Source organism: Peromyscus maniculatus, chromosome 13 (genome assembly GCF_049852395.1).
Source record: "Peromyscus maniculatus bairdii isolate BWxNUB_F1_BW_parent chromosome 13, HU_Pman_BW_mat_3.1, whole genome shotgun sequence".
In the NCBI taxonomy this organism is placed as follows: Eukaryota; Metazoa; Chordata; class Mammalia; order Rodentia; family Cricetidae; genus Peromyscus; species Peromyscus maniculatus.
Window position 1 is genome coordinate 60,127,718 of NC_134864.1, and position 17,446 is coordinate 60,145,163.

Sequence of the window (17,446 nt, forward strand, 5' to 3'; positions counted from 1 at the left end):
TGAATTAAAAACAAAACAAAACAAAACAAAACAAAAAGCATTACTTCCAGTACCAGAGGCTTGTCTGCTGTTTCTCCCAGTAACGGTCCTCATCTGAAGGAGCCACTGTCCTGACCTCTCTCACCATAAAGAACTTAGTGACCCTTTCATTAGTTTTACTGAGGACTCACACAGACGACCCTGGATGCTCTCATCTGAAGTGCGCAGTGTTGTGAATTTTAGCAAACACACAAGCCCTGTAACTGCCGTCAGATGAAGACTTAGGGCATTTTCAGCATCCTAAACCCTCTCCTTCCCCTTCCATTTACAGTGCTCCTAAGAGTTGGCTTTCAAAACTCTACGCCAAATTTGCCTAGTTTGGGACTGTGAAAACAAAAGGAATTCCGTAGCCGTTATTTTGTGCGGCATTTTTTATCATCTTCTTGCCCAGTCATTGTCTTAGTGATGCTGAGAAGTCTCTCGTTGGTTCTCTAAGATGCCGCACTTTCTAGACTTCTGTTTAGTTCCCTGGTAGTGTCTTTAAGTCTCTTCCATGGTCTTCTGTGTTTCTTGTCAGTTGGCGATTACCACAAAGATCTTGACTAGGATCAAGCTGAGCTTTCTATGTTGTTGCTCTGTGGTGCACATTTGCCAAAAGGTACGTAAGATGCTTGGTGACGACCTTTCCTATTCTTTGATTTTTTTTTTAACTTTAAAAGGTTATGTTTATTCTGTTATATGCATGTAGGTGCATGGAGGCCCATGTACCACATACCATGTGTGTGGTCATCAGAGGACAACTTTCAGGAGTCAGTTCTCTCCTTACATCATGTAGGTCCTGATGATTGAACTCGGGCCATGAGCTCAATCATTGGTCCTTCACCCGCTGAGCCATTTCTCAGGCCCGAGGCTCTCCTGTTATCTGTGATGCTGCACTGGTTTGGGTTAATACCCACATTGGAAGTTTCTCAACCATTTTTCATGTAGTATTTCCAAACGTATTGTTCTCTTCCGTGCTGAAGCTCTGCCAATGGTGACTAAATGAAGTTGCCCTTTTTGGTGAGTGGCAGTATGTGTTTTAAGTTGTTCTAAGCTCATGTGTTAAAAATATTTCATGTGTTTTAACGAGTAGCAGAGTTTTGGAGGCCAATGTGAAAAGCCATAAAAGGAAGTATTTTAAGAATAGTTTCAACATTTTCGTACATCTGATTTTGTTTATTAAGTCATAACAGATGCTTTTTTTTTCATGTGTAAAGAAATCAATACCTTCCTGGCACTTCTTTTTTTTCCCTCTTGTATTCTTACTTTTTTTTTCTGAAGGAAGTTTTTAAATTGGAAAAAATTGCGTTTTTCAAACGTTTGATTGAGATGTTTATATAGAATCATTGAGGCAGGTTAGAAGGTAAAATCACTGCATCATAATGAGAGTATTTTATAATGAGAATACAGACTCTTAAAATGTAGCTTGTCAGGAAAGGGCGGAAGTGAACCAGGTTGTTACAGTTTGTTCCAGGAAAGGCACCTTGGACGGATGCCATCTACTCTTACAAAGATGTCCTATGACTTCAGTTTTATTTGCTATATTTAACCTTTCCCAAAATGACTATGGAAAAAAAAAGGAGTGTGTATAATAAAGAAATTAGCACAGTTCCTTTAGTTGGTTGAAAACAGGCAATTCTTCCCTTCCAAAGATGTTGCTTCCATTTCAATGAAAATTTGAGCGGGGATCTCTCCCTATGAGGTAGCTGGATCGGGGTTACCCCAGAGCTCACTCACCCTAACCGGCTGCTTTCCTGGTGAGCTGCCACTGGTCGGCCTAACGTATGTGTCATAGTGAGAACACTAAGACTTTACAGCCAGGATTCGGTCTTTCCTGCTGGGCATTACGGGGCACTGACACCGGAGAGGAGCCAGAGAGCAAGTGTGTGCTCTGTGCCTGGCTCCTTCCTGCTAGTGTCCCTGCCACTTCACAATCCTTCAGGATGGAATTAGCTTTGTATTTTGTTGTTGTCCTGCATGTGCGGACAAGGAACCAAAATTTAGGAAGGTTAATCATTTGACTAAGGTGTCTGCTTTGGAAAAATAACCAGAGCTGTCCTCACAATCTGTCAGAGAGTTCTCAGTCATATAATTATGGGAGAAAATGTCTCACATTGAACTTTAAACAAACATTAAGGAAATGTAATGGCCAATTTAGTATGCAAGCTAACAAGCTTACCGCTTAGAGGAAAGAATTTGGATATGTAAAGGTTGATCTTACTCTTTTCTCAATAGGAGATATAATAGTGTTGGGGGATCTCTTAGTTTTCAGTCCTCCTTGGGCAAAGGTCTTGGCAACTAGGATGTAGTAGTTATTATGGTGACGTTACCCATTGTGTGGAAAGATTCATATTTCCAGGGTCTCCATCTTACACCTTTTATAAACACCATGTTTAACTTGGAAGTGAAAAAAGTTATTCTTGGCAACATTCTCATAGAAAAGTAGACACTGTGGGGGCCTCCGTGCCAGCTCCTCACCAGGAGCAGGAACTCTAAGGAATAGATCCACATCTCACTTTGATCCACTGAGAACGCCAACCAGTCTTTTCAACTATGGCTCAAAAATTGGCTGTATCAGAACTGCATGGATTTGTTCCTGAAAACACAGATTCCTAATACCTATCCTGTTTTGATTGTGCAAGCGTCCCAGATGACTTTAATGCATGTGCAATCAAATTTGAGAACCATTTCTTCAGGGCATAAAAATCTGCAAGGTATGTTTGACTCTGACTCATACATATACTATTCAAAATTCTAATGCCAATTCTGAAAATGCTCATTAATGCAAAGATGTTGGAGTCTCCTGTTGCATGCGTTCGGCAGCATACCTCTTGGATGTATTCCTAGGTTAACTGTTGTCTCAATGATACGTAAAGCATCACTGGAAAAAGATAGTAGTCCATATTGTAGATCAAGGGAATAGATTCAAATAAAATTATTTACATTATTCTCCACTGGTTTCATTTTAATTACAGATTTTTACATGCCTAAAATCTATGCCAATATCCATCCTGACTTACAATAATATTATATTTGTGATTAAAAAAAAAACAACAGCGTAATGTCTCTAACCAAGGTTGGAGCTTCTTTTTTTTTTTTGCAATTGACAGCAGTCAGTGGAGAGATGTGTAACTGGCCAAAGTGCTGATAATAAGAGATTGAGCGCTCAGTCCTAAATTAGGCATCTGTATTAACCCCGTGCCCCCAACACACACACACACACACACACACACACACACACACGCACACGCACACGCACACGCACACGCACACGCACACGCACACGCACACGCACAAGCAGACACACACACACAACCACCACCACCACCACCACCAAGGCTCAGAACATCAAGGAAGTGAAGACAGAAAGAACGTAAGAGCTGAAGGATGAGAGGAGTGTTGTGAAATATTGTCTTCTGGACAGATGGGGCTGTTGCAAATCGTAACCTCACCCCAGCTGTGGTTACCCGCATAAGACCTAGACAGAGGTCCAGCCAGCCAAAATCCTGGTACAGACAACCTCTGTCTCTTTGCCCCTCAGGTCAGGGACTAAAGAGGTGGTCTGGAGAGTTACTGAAGGATTAGGCAACGGGTTGTCTATGAAAATAACAGTGCTTGTGGTGAATTCTTGATAGGTAATGGTCATTCTTTTTGTTGAGTTTGCTTGCTTACCACTTTCTAAGCTAAATTTTATAAGCCATGCATTTCATATATGTATATCAACTTCGGTTAAATTTGAAATCCTATTTTTGATTTTTTTTTGAAAGTCAGGGATCTCACTTTTCTGAAAATTAAAATAAGCTTTCTGATTTATGTAGAAATGTCTTTTTCATTGGGAGATTTGGAAATCTGAAAACAGAGTGAGGAGAAGTGAGTGTTTATTTGGCTGCAGAGGGAAAAGCCACCAATCTGAAGTGCGGCAGAGGCGGGCCTGTGAGGTGAAGTTCCAGTACCTCAGACTCTGGCATGCGGGGCTGGCTTGTGAAGGAACACAAAGGAGATCCATAGAGGCTGTTCTGGAGAAGGGTTGTTCCGTCCTGGTGTGCAGACCTTGGTGCTGTTTTGCACTTGGCGGCAGCGTGACCATCGCTGGGGAGACGCTGCTGGACTTGGTTGTCAAGTTGTATTGTAATCTGAGGATTGTGTCTTCGCTCTCTCCAGCTTTACTGCCAATAAGCAAAGCATCCCGCGAGCTTTGGGGAATAAGCTACTTTAGTTAAATGGTGTCTTTAATTTTCCAAGATTAATCCATTCAAAGGCCACAAACCACAGTGCTTCCCACAGGCATCCTTTCGAATCAATAGTTTTGAAAGCGAAGGACTCTAAAAATAATCATTTGAGGTGTCAGAAAGCGATCTCATGGCACTGGGGGCAGAACCGGTTTTCGTTCTTTTGTGCTTGGCCTCAGGCTTCTATCTCTCCCCGTGCACTGATACTTCAAGTTCCTAGAGCTTGCCCTCCCTTCCTGCTCTCCCCCCCCCCCCCCCTCCGCCCCGTCCTGCCCTGCGTTCTGGTCACTCTGATCCTCTGCATTCCTGGAAAGTGCAGCCCTGCTTTGCCCCGCTGGGCCTCTGCCTGGCCCTTCCCCCCATCACCTCTGACTCCTCCCCTCCAAAGCCAGCTGCTGGGCGGCATCCTTCAGGGCTCAGTTCTCACTGCCTCCTGGAGTGAGCTTCCTCTTGTCTGTGGATCAGGTCATTTGTGCAGCCGCTCACTCTTTGCTCCTGGGGCCTCCTCTTTTCCCCTGTATAGAACGTACTTTTGTTATAATCTGTGATTACAGACTCTGTTTGTACCACGCTATCTGTCCCTGCCCAGTACCACACGAAGTCCCTTTATCCCAGTCAGTGGACACACAGAGGACACAGGAAGGAGCCTCCCCATTTTAATGCTGTCGTTGATTTTGTTGGCTTTCTTCATAAACAACTGTAGGCTGGAGACAGAAGTAACATGGGGAGATTCTGGGCCCGATACTGGATACACCTGCTCAGTATGGTTGTTTACTGGGGCTGTGTCTGAATTACCTGTGTTTGAAAAGTTCCCTCCGTGGGGAGGATTATGTGGTGGCATGATACCTGAGCCCCAACAATTACTGTCTTCCCGCACCCCACACTTTAAGGTTCTTTATTGTCCATTTGGGAGTTTAGTTTCTGCTCTATTTGCAGTGTTAGGTATAGAGTAAAAATGTTAAGATATTTTAATTATGTGTACGCATGTGTGTCTGTGTACCTAAGTGAAAGTGCCCTCAGAGGCCAGAGGTACTGGGTCCTCTGGGGCTGGGACTACAGACGGTTGTGAGCCACCTGACCGGGGTTCTGGGGACTAAATGTGAATCTTCTGCATGAGCCAACTGCACTCTTGACTGCTGAGCCGCCTCTCCGGCCTGTAGTAAATTTTCCGATCCATTGCCATAGTAATAGTGCTCGGGTCCAGTAGGTGTATTCATCCTTTATATAAGAAAGCCTGTTGGATGCTGGTAACACATGGATGGACCAGGACCTGTGAGTCGGCTGAAGTATTATATGCATTTGGAAGGCCAGGGATCATGGCGTGGGACACCTAACCCGGCTCTGTGAGCCTCCCAGTAACGGAAAGAGAATCTGCCGGTTCATCACCACAAAATAGCCAAGAGCTCAAGGTTTTGAACTATGTTTTGAGTGGAAATAAAACCAGAGATGCTCTGTTATTAAGTTTGTTATTAATTGGCTGCAACCCCCTTTGATGCCCATAATGGAAGTGAATCCGTATTTCCTATTAGCCTGTTTCACTGATCTGTTAGTGACTGAGGCCATTATGAACCCATCGGCAAGTTAGTGAGGTTGAAGTTTTCAGGAGCATTGCTTGAGGAGGCACAGTGATGGAGCAGCACTTGGCTCTGGGTGTTATTTAGATCTGATTTCAAGTCACAGCATAGTGAGCTGCTGTAAGAGGCATCCCTTCCTCCTGTGGACTTCATCCTTAGAGCGGCATGGTAGTGCTCTTCGGCATGGTAGTGCTCTTCGGCATGGTAGCACTCTTCGGAAGGTTGCTTTGTTCCTGCTGTTTGTTTTGTTTTGACCAAGAGTCCCAGTGCCTAGGTCAGGCTGGCCTCAGACTTGAGCTCCCTGCAGCCTCTTTGGTGCTGGGATTGGGATCGCAGGTGTGTCCCAGAGACCATTTTAAAAGCAAAGTCTTTGTGTTCCTGGCATGCTGTAAGCACTCTCTGTGCACCTGCTGTCGTTCCCCCAGACCCCAGAGTCACAGCGATTTGTCCCAAGACTGTGCTGGGTCTGTCAACCACAGCCGCTGGTTTACCCAGTGTCAGAACTAGCACAAAGCTCTTTGGCCCGTCAGAGCGTCCAGGTGGAAGGTGTTGGGATCAAGGGAACCGCAAGGAGGAAATGCAGTTGCCAGCTCTAAGGTGGAGCTTACAGCCTCACCCCACAGGAGACTCACCAGGAACAGAAGGACAGTTCACCTCATTTCCCTGCATGTGTTGGGAAAGGTTTTGCAGTCTTAAATTGCATTCAGCAAGCAGTTAATAATTGCAGAGTCTGATACAGGTGCACTGACACGTTCACTGCACTCTGTTCTTCAAATACTAGTGGGTCTGAATTGGGTATTCCCCTACCCAGACTCTTTCAAGTATAAGACAAAGGTACTAGCTGTAGATTTTTGCTTTTTGAAATCCCCCCCCCCACACACACACCTTTCCCGTGCACTTCCCTGCTCTCTCTCTAATTTATGGTCTCCACTTCTTTAATTGTTGTCACACATATGTATACTAGTCCTAAATGTATAAATCGGATCTGCTCAGTCTGCACGTATGCGTGTTTTCAGGGCCGATCGTTTGGTACTGGATAACCAGTTGGTGTGCTCCGGGGAAGTCCTTTCCTCCTCCTCTCAGCGTTCCCTCATGTTTCGAAGTTCTTTGTCTGAAGTTGAGGCTCCGTGAGCCGCACCCCAACCCCATCGGCATGTCTACTGGTGCCGCCTTCCTTCAGGTATTGTTTAGGCAGCCACGCTGGTGAGTGATTCCTAGGAGAAGAAATCTCACAGCACCTTCCAGTTCTCCTGGCTCCTGCCATCTTGCTTCCTCATCTTCCGCAATGACTCCTGACGCTTCGGTGTGGGAGTGGTGTTGTAGTTGTATCAGGTGTGGGAGTGGTGTTGTAGTTGTATCAGGTGTGGGAGTGGTGCTGTAGTTGTACCAGGTGTGGGAGTGGTGTTGTAGTTGTACCAGGTGTGGGAGTGGTGTTGTAGTTGTACCAGGTGTGGGAGTGGTGTTGTAGTTGTACCAGGTGTGGGAGTGGTGTTGTAGTTGTACCAGGTGTGGGAGTGGTGTTGTAGTTGTACCAGGTGTGGGAGTGGTGTTGTAGTTGTATCAGGTGTGGGAGTGGTGTTGTAGTTGTATCAGGTGTGGGAGTGGTGTTGTAGTTGTACCAGGTGTGGGAGTGGTGTTGTAGTTGTACCAGGTGTGGGAGTGGTGTTGTAGTTGTATCAGGTGTGGGAGTTGTGTTGTAGTTGTATCAGTTGGGGCTTGGCAACACATAGTCATTTATTCTCTGCACTTTGATTAGTGGTGATTTTCTGTGCCAGTCTCTGTTGCAAGGAAATGGTTCTTTAATGAAGGGTGATAGCTATACTTCTCTGTGAGTATAAGGATGTGTATTTAGAGTATAGTTAGAAATCGTTCTGGTTCAGTAAAGTGGCGGTCCTAGGTTCTCCTTCTTTGTCTAAGACTAGCCTTGGATAGCTGGCTAGGCTTCCAGTACCAGACATGATTTCCTCTTGTTGAGTGGTTCTTGTATCCAATTAGAGAGGTGCTGGTTACTGCCGAGGTCTATATACCATTATGACTCTGTTTGGGCTGTTGTGCCATGCTGATCATTGCTGTAGTTCACGGGCATCATAGCTGAGCAGGACTATCAGTTGCTCCCCTCCCTTGGATGCTTATATGGGGCCTTCTGACATCCTAAAAACTAGTCCCCAGGGAGGGTGTTCAGGACAGGGCCGTCTCAGATCTCCAGGTCTTGTGTCTGAAGTTCATGGTATTTGCAGCAGTAGGGGCAGACTTCAGACTCTGGGAGGCAAACAAGGGTAACAGAGAAGCTTATACTGTTTTGGGGAGTCTCTTGGACAATCCTGAACAACAACTCAAAAGTGGGGCTCATCGTGCCTTTTGCTTGCATTTTGTTAAATAGTCTATGGCTTTTGATGGGGGAGCATTGTCAGCCCAGATGGGAATACACACACACACACACACACACACACACACACACACACACAGAGACACAGAGAGAAAGAAACAGAGAGTGACAGACACACACACACACACATACACACACACACACACACACACACACAGAGAGAGAGAGAGAGAGAGAGAGAGAGAGAGAGAGAGAGAGAGAGAGAGAGAGAGAGAGACTTGACCCATCTATACCACTCCTCAGCACGTGAAGGACTCAACATGCTACTCCACGGACACTTGCTCAGGCATGTTCATTGCGCTCTGTTCACAGTAGTTCGGGAATTGGAAACAAAGTTGGTGGCCTTCAGTTGAGGAGCAGAAAATGAAAATGTGACTCATATACACTGTGGAATAAGACTCAGCTGTAAAGGAAAATGCAGTCATGAAAATTTCAGGTAAATGGATGAACTGTAGAAGATCATATTGAGTGGGGTAACCCAGTCCCAGAGAGACAAACGTCACACTTTCACCCTCATCTGAGGCTCCTAGCTCCATATCTTCAGATGTGAAGATTTGACCAAGTCTGGGTAACTGCAGAAACCAGGAAAGCAGAAAAGGACCATGGGTAGGGGAGAAAGAGAAGAATAGCAGGGTACAATTGATTTGTAAGGGAGAATGGGGCCTTTAATTAGGGGGGGGATAGAGATTAATACAGAAGAAGGGAGGAGAGTGAATTAACCGTAAGAATGCCTAAAAAGTTAAAAGGAATCATTTTATTCTCTGGCTACCTAACCATTATACAATGCATATAAGTCTTGGTACTAGCTACATTGATCATCATAGCCATTTATGCATTGAAAGTAAGGTCAGAAAATAACTTCTGAATTGATGACTGTTTGGAGATTTTCATTAGAGCCATATAATGTTTGCAAAGGCTTTAGTCCTTTTTAATAATTTGAGGTGATAAGTCTACAGATTTCGATCTGGATTGGGTTGGTGAGCCTCACGGAGGGCCATAAGCTGACAAAAGGAAGTGGTGGGCTGGAGATTGTAGATAGCAACTCCTCTGTTCGGAGTCCGTCAGACTGCAGGCTTCCGTGTGGGACAGCAGGTTGTCTGTGTGACCGACCCCAGCCTACTGTGTGTGTGAGTGTGCGTGCACATAACTCATTCCCTGGAATTCTCCCATGGAAAAGCAAAGGAAGGAAGCTGAGGGGAGGATGGGGCGATCGCATCCTGTCCCCGTCCCAGGGAGTGGCCCACAAGCGCCTCAGCAGAAGGGACATAATGTGATCAGCTTTTTCACTTAGGATGCCCGAGCAGTAACAAGACTTGATGTGTGGCCAGGGTGGCTCATTGTTGTTCTTAGCTGGGCAGGACTGTTCTGTGGAGGTCACCGCAAGTCCTGTCTAGTGTTCCATTTCTGGAACATCCGAGGGAGCAGGGAGAGGCAGGGGCATCCGTGAAGTGGACCTGGCAGGCTCCGAGAGCCACCTGAGGACTCCAGGCCTGCTGCGGCTTCGGTTCTGGGTGCCGGGTGATGACGTTGCCAAGTGGCTAGGCCAGGTGCATGGTTTAAGCAGAATGTGACATATCCCTCCTTGCGGCTTCCTCTGCCTGGTTTGAGCTGATGGACTCTACCCCGAAAAGGCAGAGAGGAACTCTCTGAGACTGTTAAAGGTAAGGTACAGGAAGATCCTGTGGAATGGATTTCACTCTGGCCTGATTTCTGTTCTCTCTGCCTTTCGCTCTGAGAAGTTCTTCAATGTAGTCCTCTCTGTTGGTAATGGGGGGTTATTAGTGAACGGTGTGGTGTCTTTGTCACAGTTAGTCACTTGACAGCTCAGGGCAGGAGAGAAGTGCTGGGGTTAAGACAGGAAACTTCCGTAGTAAACAGGAAGTCCCCTTACTGCATTCTAGAGCCCCCAGTTGGAGTGGGTTGCTTTACTTGTGTGTGGCAAGTACAGCTTCTCCCTCCAAGAAGACTTTTGGAAGTGGCCGGGACTGAATCTAAACAGGATTTATCATCTGCCCCTTGAGAAAGTCATTTTTTGATGAAATTTAAAGCTTTTCTTTCAGGGCATGGGGTGTTTAAAGCACATTGATTTTCAAAGGAAAGGGTCAGTGGACAAGCATGTGGAGACAATGCCCTACAGACCGTGGATGTGATGATAATCTGAAAATTAAAACTAAAAGAGGATTATCTTTGAGTGACAGAAGGAGAGAGAGACAGAGACACACAGAGAAAAACAGGATTTTATGTAGTTCATGCTGGCCTTGAAGTTGCTATATAGCCAAGGATGACTTTGAACTTTTGATCCCCTGCCTCTGTCTCCTGGGTCCTGGGGCTCACAGATGTTGACACTCTGCCTAATTTATGTTGTTCTAGAGTCAAACCTAGGGCCTTATGTGCTAGGCAAGTGCCCTTCTAGTTGACTTATACTCCCAGCTCTGAAAAGTATTTTTTTAATAGTTAAAAAAAGGACAATGTACAATCAAAACCCATTATCATTGCTGGTGACATTTTTATACACATGCTGCTGAAAAATTAACCTGGTTTCCTTGTGTGGGGTGGTGAGGGCATCTCCATGTGGTTCTTAGGGAACTGGATTTAAGACTCATTAAGCACTGAGTGACTTCATTGCAGAACTGGTGAAGTCTACCAAGTTGTGTGCTTCAGGGCAGTTCCAACTCACTATGGAGCACACTGACATCCAAGTACATGTCCCAGATGTGCGGCCTTGTGGCAAGTGTTGGTCAAAGAGCCGAGGTTTGGGCTGGGGAGATGTCTCCATCAGGAAAGTTCTTGCCATGCGGGTATGAGGACCTGAGTTCAGATCCTCGTGTTGAGTGCAGCAGCTCATGCCTGTGACCCCCAACACTGGGGAGGCAGAGATGAGGATTCCTGGAGCACACAGCTTGGCCATTCTAGCCAATTGGTGAGCTCCAGGTTCAACGATGGACTCTGTCTCAAGAAAATAAGACATGGAATGACTGAAGATAGTCAGCGTTGACCTCTGGCCTCCACAGACATGCACACATGTGCACATGTATTCCCACACTAAAGATATACACATACTAAAAAAGAGGAAGTTTCGGAAACAAAAATAAGCATGCTTTTGTTTTTATTAATGGGTATTTGTGAGAAATTAGACAAAATTAAAAGGGAAAACTGGGAAGCTGGAGAGAGAACTCGGTTGGTAAAGTGCTTGTCTCCCAAACATGTGGACCTGAGTTTGATCCCAGAACCCTTGTAAGAAAAAGAAAGTTTGGGTGTGGTGGGGTGTGCTTGTAATTCTTTGCTGAGTCAACAGAGACAGGACAATCTCTGGGCTCACTAGCCAGCTATTCTAGCCCAAATGGTGAGCTCCAGGCTAATGGGAGACCTTGTCTCTGTTTCAGAGGGTGGCATCTGAGCTTGTCCTCTGGCTTCCAGATGAATGTATCCAAACATACACACACACACACACACACACACACACACCACAAATCAGAATTAAAAACTAAACCATGAAAACATGGGGAATGAGGTTGAAGAAATGTGCTTTTGCATATGAAAATCAGCTCCCTTTGAAAGAAGGTTGAAGTAGACGAAAATTTATACAAATGCATGTTTTACTCTTACGATGTTCCTGGCTTGCATGGTTTATTCGTGTTCTCCTTGCAGCCCTTCTAAGCCAGGTACTGTTAGTATTTTCCACACTCAGGAGACAGAGCCCATGCCATAGAAAGGAGAAATGAGGCTGAAACATTGAGCTGCTGTAGCCACACTGCTGCAGCCAGTCCAGGGTTGTGGTACCCATGGCATCTGCAGCATGGACTCACCACCTAAAGACAGAAGGCACACATCTCTGGCCATGTAGAAGGTCCAGTTGGACTCGGTGCCAATGGTGTGTTGCATTGAGGGTTCTGCTGAGTGATGGAGAGCAGGAGCTTTCTGTCTTGACTAAGGTTGAGCAAGGGGAAAGTTGGACTTTGAGGAACTGTTTGGGTAAAGAGAGGGGTGTGTGGTAGACATAAAGAATGAGATTACAGGATGGTGGACTGATGTGGAGAGGAAAGAGATGGGTGAGCCACCTTTCAGAGCTGCAGAACTAAAGGGTCAGAGCTTTTGTTTTAAGGGTGGCTATTTACATGTCCCACTGCTTTCTGCACATGAAGGATGACAGGAAGAACTCTATGTCCAGGTTATGACTGTGGGACTAGTGTTTGCTTGTTCGTAAACACTGGGGACCGTCCGCTTTCCTTCTATAGGTTGCTCTGTGGCTAGTGTTTGCCTGTTTATAAGCATCGGGGACTGTCCTCTTTCCTTCTACAGGTTGCTCTGCATACAACAGACGGGGTTGTTTGTTTATTTTTAATGCATATCACTTCAGTCCCCTGCTTAAACTTCCAGTAAGTGACTTTCCAGCGTCCTCAGTTTGGATGCTTGCTGTGATATGGACAGACAGTGACATGTAGCATGTAGTGAAGCATTTATCTAATTATTCTTTATCAATAAAACTGGGGAGTCAGATACTGAGATAAGAGCCTGCTCTCTCTCTCTTGTTCCTGGATCTAAAAGAGGCCGAGACCCTCTCTAAGCCCCACCCTACTACTTCCTGTATCTCTCTATCTGTCCTCAGCCCTCCAAAACTTCTATGGCTAATTTTGGTCATCTAGTAGCCAGCTCCATCCTCTGACTCAAGGCAAACTTTATTGGCAATCTTGGGAGTATCAGAGTGAGATCAAAATATCACACAACATACAGGAACATAATCTTTGGAGCAAGGTGCCTGGACTTACTATGTGGGTACTATAATACACACACACACACACACACACACACACACACACACACACACACACACACTAAGATATATACTATCTTAGACATGTTTCTTAACACCACTGACATTACCTCAGAGAACTGTTGGTGATTTAAATGAGCTAATAGAGTTAAAATGCTAGGACTGTGCCCGGCACCTGACATGAATGTATTTGTGTATCTAATTATGGCCACTTGTCCCATCAGAACAAAATCTCCACAAGAACGGAGCCTTTCCATCTTTTTATCCCGTCTGAATCCTTACCCCATGAATACTTCCCAGCAGATAATGGATACTCAGTAAATATTTGTTGAATTATGCTTTAACACATGTCATTTTCTTTATCCTATCTATAATTTCTTTTATTATTCCTTTGAGGCTTAAACTGTTTAACTATCTCTGACCTATTACCATGTTGCCCCAAATTAGAGCCTATAGAAAATGTATTTTTTCTGTATTTTTAATTACTGTTTTCATTAGTATACAGAATCATAGATTATGAGATGAATGTGCTCATATGTCATTATACTTTGCACATATTCACTCTCTGAATTATTCTCCCTTGTCCTTTCTACCTCCTGCTGCTCTGTTTCCTTCCTGTACATGGTCTTTGTCTTCCTCCTGCTTTTACATTTCGTGTGTGTGTGTGTGTGTGTGTGTGTGTGTGTGTATAAATATATTAAACAGTGTCAGATATGTGTATACTTAACTGATCTATAATGTTTTAGTTGATCTTATATATACTGACTGAGTCTAATGTGTGAGTACTTTTCTCATCAACGTGGTAGTTCAGGGTATTCAGTCTACCATGACAGAGAAGGAATGGTGTCATGACAGCTTCATGTCTGTAGTGGAGTGAGTGTGTGGCACTTGCTTATTACGTGGTACTGACAGGGCAGTGAGGAGAGATTGGCTGCAAATGGTTGTGCTATAATTCCCAGGCCTTGTCCCCAGCAACCAACTTCTTCTCAGCCCTGCTTCCTGAAGGTTCCACAACCTCCGCAAACAGCGCCACCTACTGGGCCAACTGTTCCTATATGCGAGTCCATGGAGGACATTCCACATCCACACCCAAACATTGGAATCTCCATAGAAGAGAAAATGCATATTGCCCTTCATTTTCATTCATATTACCCTCTGTGTGCCTGCCTCCCTCTACATCTAGACTCTCTCTTTCCTCCTGCTTTGGTCCTCTTCTGCTTTTATCACAGGCACACACATACACAAATAACAAAAAAACAAAAACAAAAAACACAGACTCTGCATGTGATGAAAGCGTGGTGTCTGTCCTTTTGAGTCTGACTGATTTTACATCTCTAGTTCTACTTCCCTGAAAATTGTATAATTCTGTTTCTCTTCATAGCTGACTAAAACTTCATGATGGATATTCTGTATTTTTAATCTATCCATTCAGTGATGGTCACCTCAGCTGATTCTGCGCACTGTGAATAGTGCAGTGATAAGCACGAAAGTGCAGCTATCCCATAGTTTACTTAGATTCCTTCAAGGGTATGCTCAGAAGTGGGACTGCCGGGTCACATGGTAGTTCTGTTTGTGGTTTTGAGGAACTTTCTTATTGATCGTTGTGGCTGGACATGTTTACATTTCTACCTACAGCGGGTGAGGATTTCTTCGCCCTCCCTCCCCATCACATCTGTGCGAGCATTTGTTGTATTTGGTTTTCATGATGATAGCCCTTCTGTTTGGGGTGAAATGAGCTCCGTGTAGTTTGGACTTACATTTCCCTGATGCTAAAGACGGTGTAATTCCCCCCCCCCAAAAAAAGTGTATGGGCTATTTGTAATTTTTTTTCTTACTTTTAAGTTGGATGATTTTTTGATATTTAATTTTTTAGAGTTCTTCATATATTCTGGATAGTAATTCTATCTAGAACCCCCCCCCCATTCTGCAGCCTCTCTCATCACCCTGTTCACTGTATCCTTGGCTGTGCAGAAGCTTTTTAGTTTAATGAAACCCCATTTATTGATTCTTACTATTATTTCCTGACCTATTGGAGTCCTTTTGTGGAGGTTTTGGCCCAAGCTTATATCTTGAAATATTTTCTATGTTTTTCTCTAGGAGCAGCATGTAATGGCACACAGGTAAAGCCACAGAACATGTGGCAGCATATAGATTAATAGAAATGGGGCTGAGTTTAGTTAGATCTAGCTAGCAAGAAGCTTGAGCCATAGGCCCTGGCCATACAGTTTGTAATTAATATAAGCCTCTCTGTGTTGATTTGAGTCTGAGTGGCCGTGGGACTGGGCGGGACACAGGAAGACTTCTGACTACACAATCTATTGCACATAACTCACTCTGCTTTCACGGTGTTATTTGTTATAAATTTTTACAATAACCAAATAAAATGCAGGTTTCCTGGCTGACATACATAAACCTTTAGTCACTGTTTCACTTGAAAAATTTCAAAGAATTTGAGTTTTGCCAGCCTGGTGTCACAGAGCTATAATCCCAGCTTTTGGGGACGCTGAAGAGGGGATTACAAGTCCAAGGCTGCTTAGGCTGTAGAGTGAATTTGGGCTCAGCCTGAACAACTCAGTGAGACCCTGTTATCCCAAATACAAAAGGTAAAAAGATAAGCGGATAGCTGTAGCTCAGGGTTAGCTCTTGCCTAGCATGTGCAAGGCCATGGGTTCAGTCCTACCCACAAGAATGCTACTAGATATTCACTTCTTATACATCCTGCACAAGAAAGAATTCAGTTGGAAAAATTTGTAAGTCTTTTAGAAATATTCCGAATGTCTTTGCTAAGAAGGAGCTTACTGAACTAGTGATATGTCTCCATGGTAGAGTCTTTGTCTAGCATGATGAAGCTTTGGCTCGATCCTAAGCACTGCAAAAATTAATAATAACAATAATAATAATAATAATAATAACAACAACAACAACAACAAAACATATTTAGGATGTTTCAGTGGCCTTTGTGTGAAGCTTGTCATGTGATCTCCTTGTGTTCTGGTGTGTCCTGACCAGTCCTTAGAGGACATCAGGACGTCAACATATCTAGTGGATTGGGGAAGAGAAGAAAGGTAGGGAAATGAAGCCAGAGCCATAACTGGAGAGGAGTGGGCGGCCTTGTCGTGCAGGGTGGTGCAAGCCTTCATTGGAAACTTGGTATCTCCAGAAACTGAGCTGAGCAGAGCAGACACAGCTGCAACACGTCCACATCACGTCTGTGCTTGAAATGGATTCTCATGTAAGCCGCTGCTCACCTGCTTCACATTCTCTCATATCCTCGGCCGCAGCTGAAATTCCTGGGATGCATTTGCTGAAAAGAGTCCAGAAGAATCCTCTCACTGATCTGTCAGTGGCATCCTCCCTTGTCAAAGCCATCATTTGATGGACTAGTTTAAGTCGCACACTTTGTAAAGGAAAGTGCTTGGCAGAGTTCTTGCCTCTGCCCTGAATGTCCGGAGTGGTATACGTTCTGGCTGCCTGTGGTTAGGACTTGGCTCTGTTCCCAGCATGGATCTAGTGAAGCATTTCATTTTCTTTGTGTGCTCCCTCCCTTGTGGATGACGTCCTGTATAGGAGATATCAATAAGGCATCTCCCCTGACAGGTGCCATTAGGAGCCTGCAGGGGCATTCCACTCTGTTCCACCCCGCCAGGACTCCCATCCGGAGCAGCAAACGGCGCTGTCCACCAGGCATCCTTCCATAGTCCTGTTGTTGTTGTTGATGATGAGATTTTTTCATCTCTGTATATGGGTATTTTGCCGACATGTGGGTGTGTACAACATGAACATGCCTGGTTCCTGCAAAGGTCAGAGGAGGGTGTTAGACCCCCCCGAACTGGAGTTGTAGATGGTTGTGAACTGTTGTGTTGGTGCTTGGAATCCAAACCAGGTTCTCTAGAAGTGCTCTTATCACTGAGCCCATCCATAGTCCCTTTTAATGCACAGATGTCTCCAAGCCCAAGTCCTGTCAAGGGCTCTTCTTAATTAGCCTGCCCCTCCCTCCCCCCTACCTCCTTTCTGTTTCTGTTTTGTCTTATGATATACCATTGTCCTTTCTTACCATCTCCAGTGTATTTTTCTCAGACTATTGTTCTGGCCCCTAAAATGTCCACACAAGATTTTGATGTAACAAATTGGGCACGTAGGGAGACTGGCTTAAAAAAAAAAAAAAAAAAGCTAGGTTTTACAATTCATGAGGAAGTTTGTTGGTGCTTTCTCAAAAGATGTGATAAAATTGATGATCTGTTCGGTAAACTCAAAGGTGAAAACCCCTCTCCCCTCTGTCTTGGGCTTCAGATCTCCATCAAAGTCAGTGTTCAATGTCAGGGTGAGAGTCCAGTAACCCTCTACCACACGCTATAAATCACAACTGTTCTGCAGAGCCCTGCAGTCTCTGCCGAAGATGTGTGCCTTGCTCAGATGTAGAACAACAGTTTTTATTCACATCTTAGCTTTCTTCAAACCTCTAACTAGA

General features: G+C 44.7%; 1 protein-coding gene across 4 annotated transcripts in view; it reads left to right on the forward strand.

Moving 5' to 3' along the window:
- Hecw2 (HECT, C2 and WW domain containing E3 ubiquitin protein ligase 2) overlaps nt 1-17,446 on the forward strand; it is a 363,433-nt gene that overhangs the window by 203,833 nt on the left and 142,154 nt on the right. Inside the window, exon 1 of one of the 4 annotated variants that reach the window (XM_015993760.3) lies at nt 9,730-9,868. The exons of the other annotated variants lie outside the window; for them this stretch is intronic. The gene's annotated coding sequence lies outside the window, so the exon portion shown is untranslated. Of the gene's footprint in view, nt 1-9,729; nt 9,869-17,446 lie in introns of those variants that run through there. 4 annotated transcript variants of the gene reach the window in all.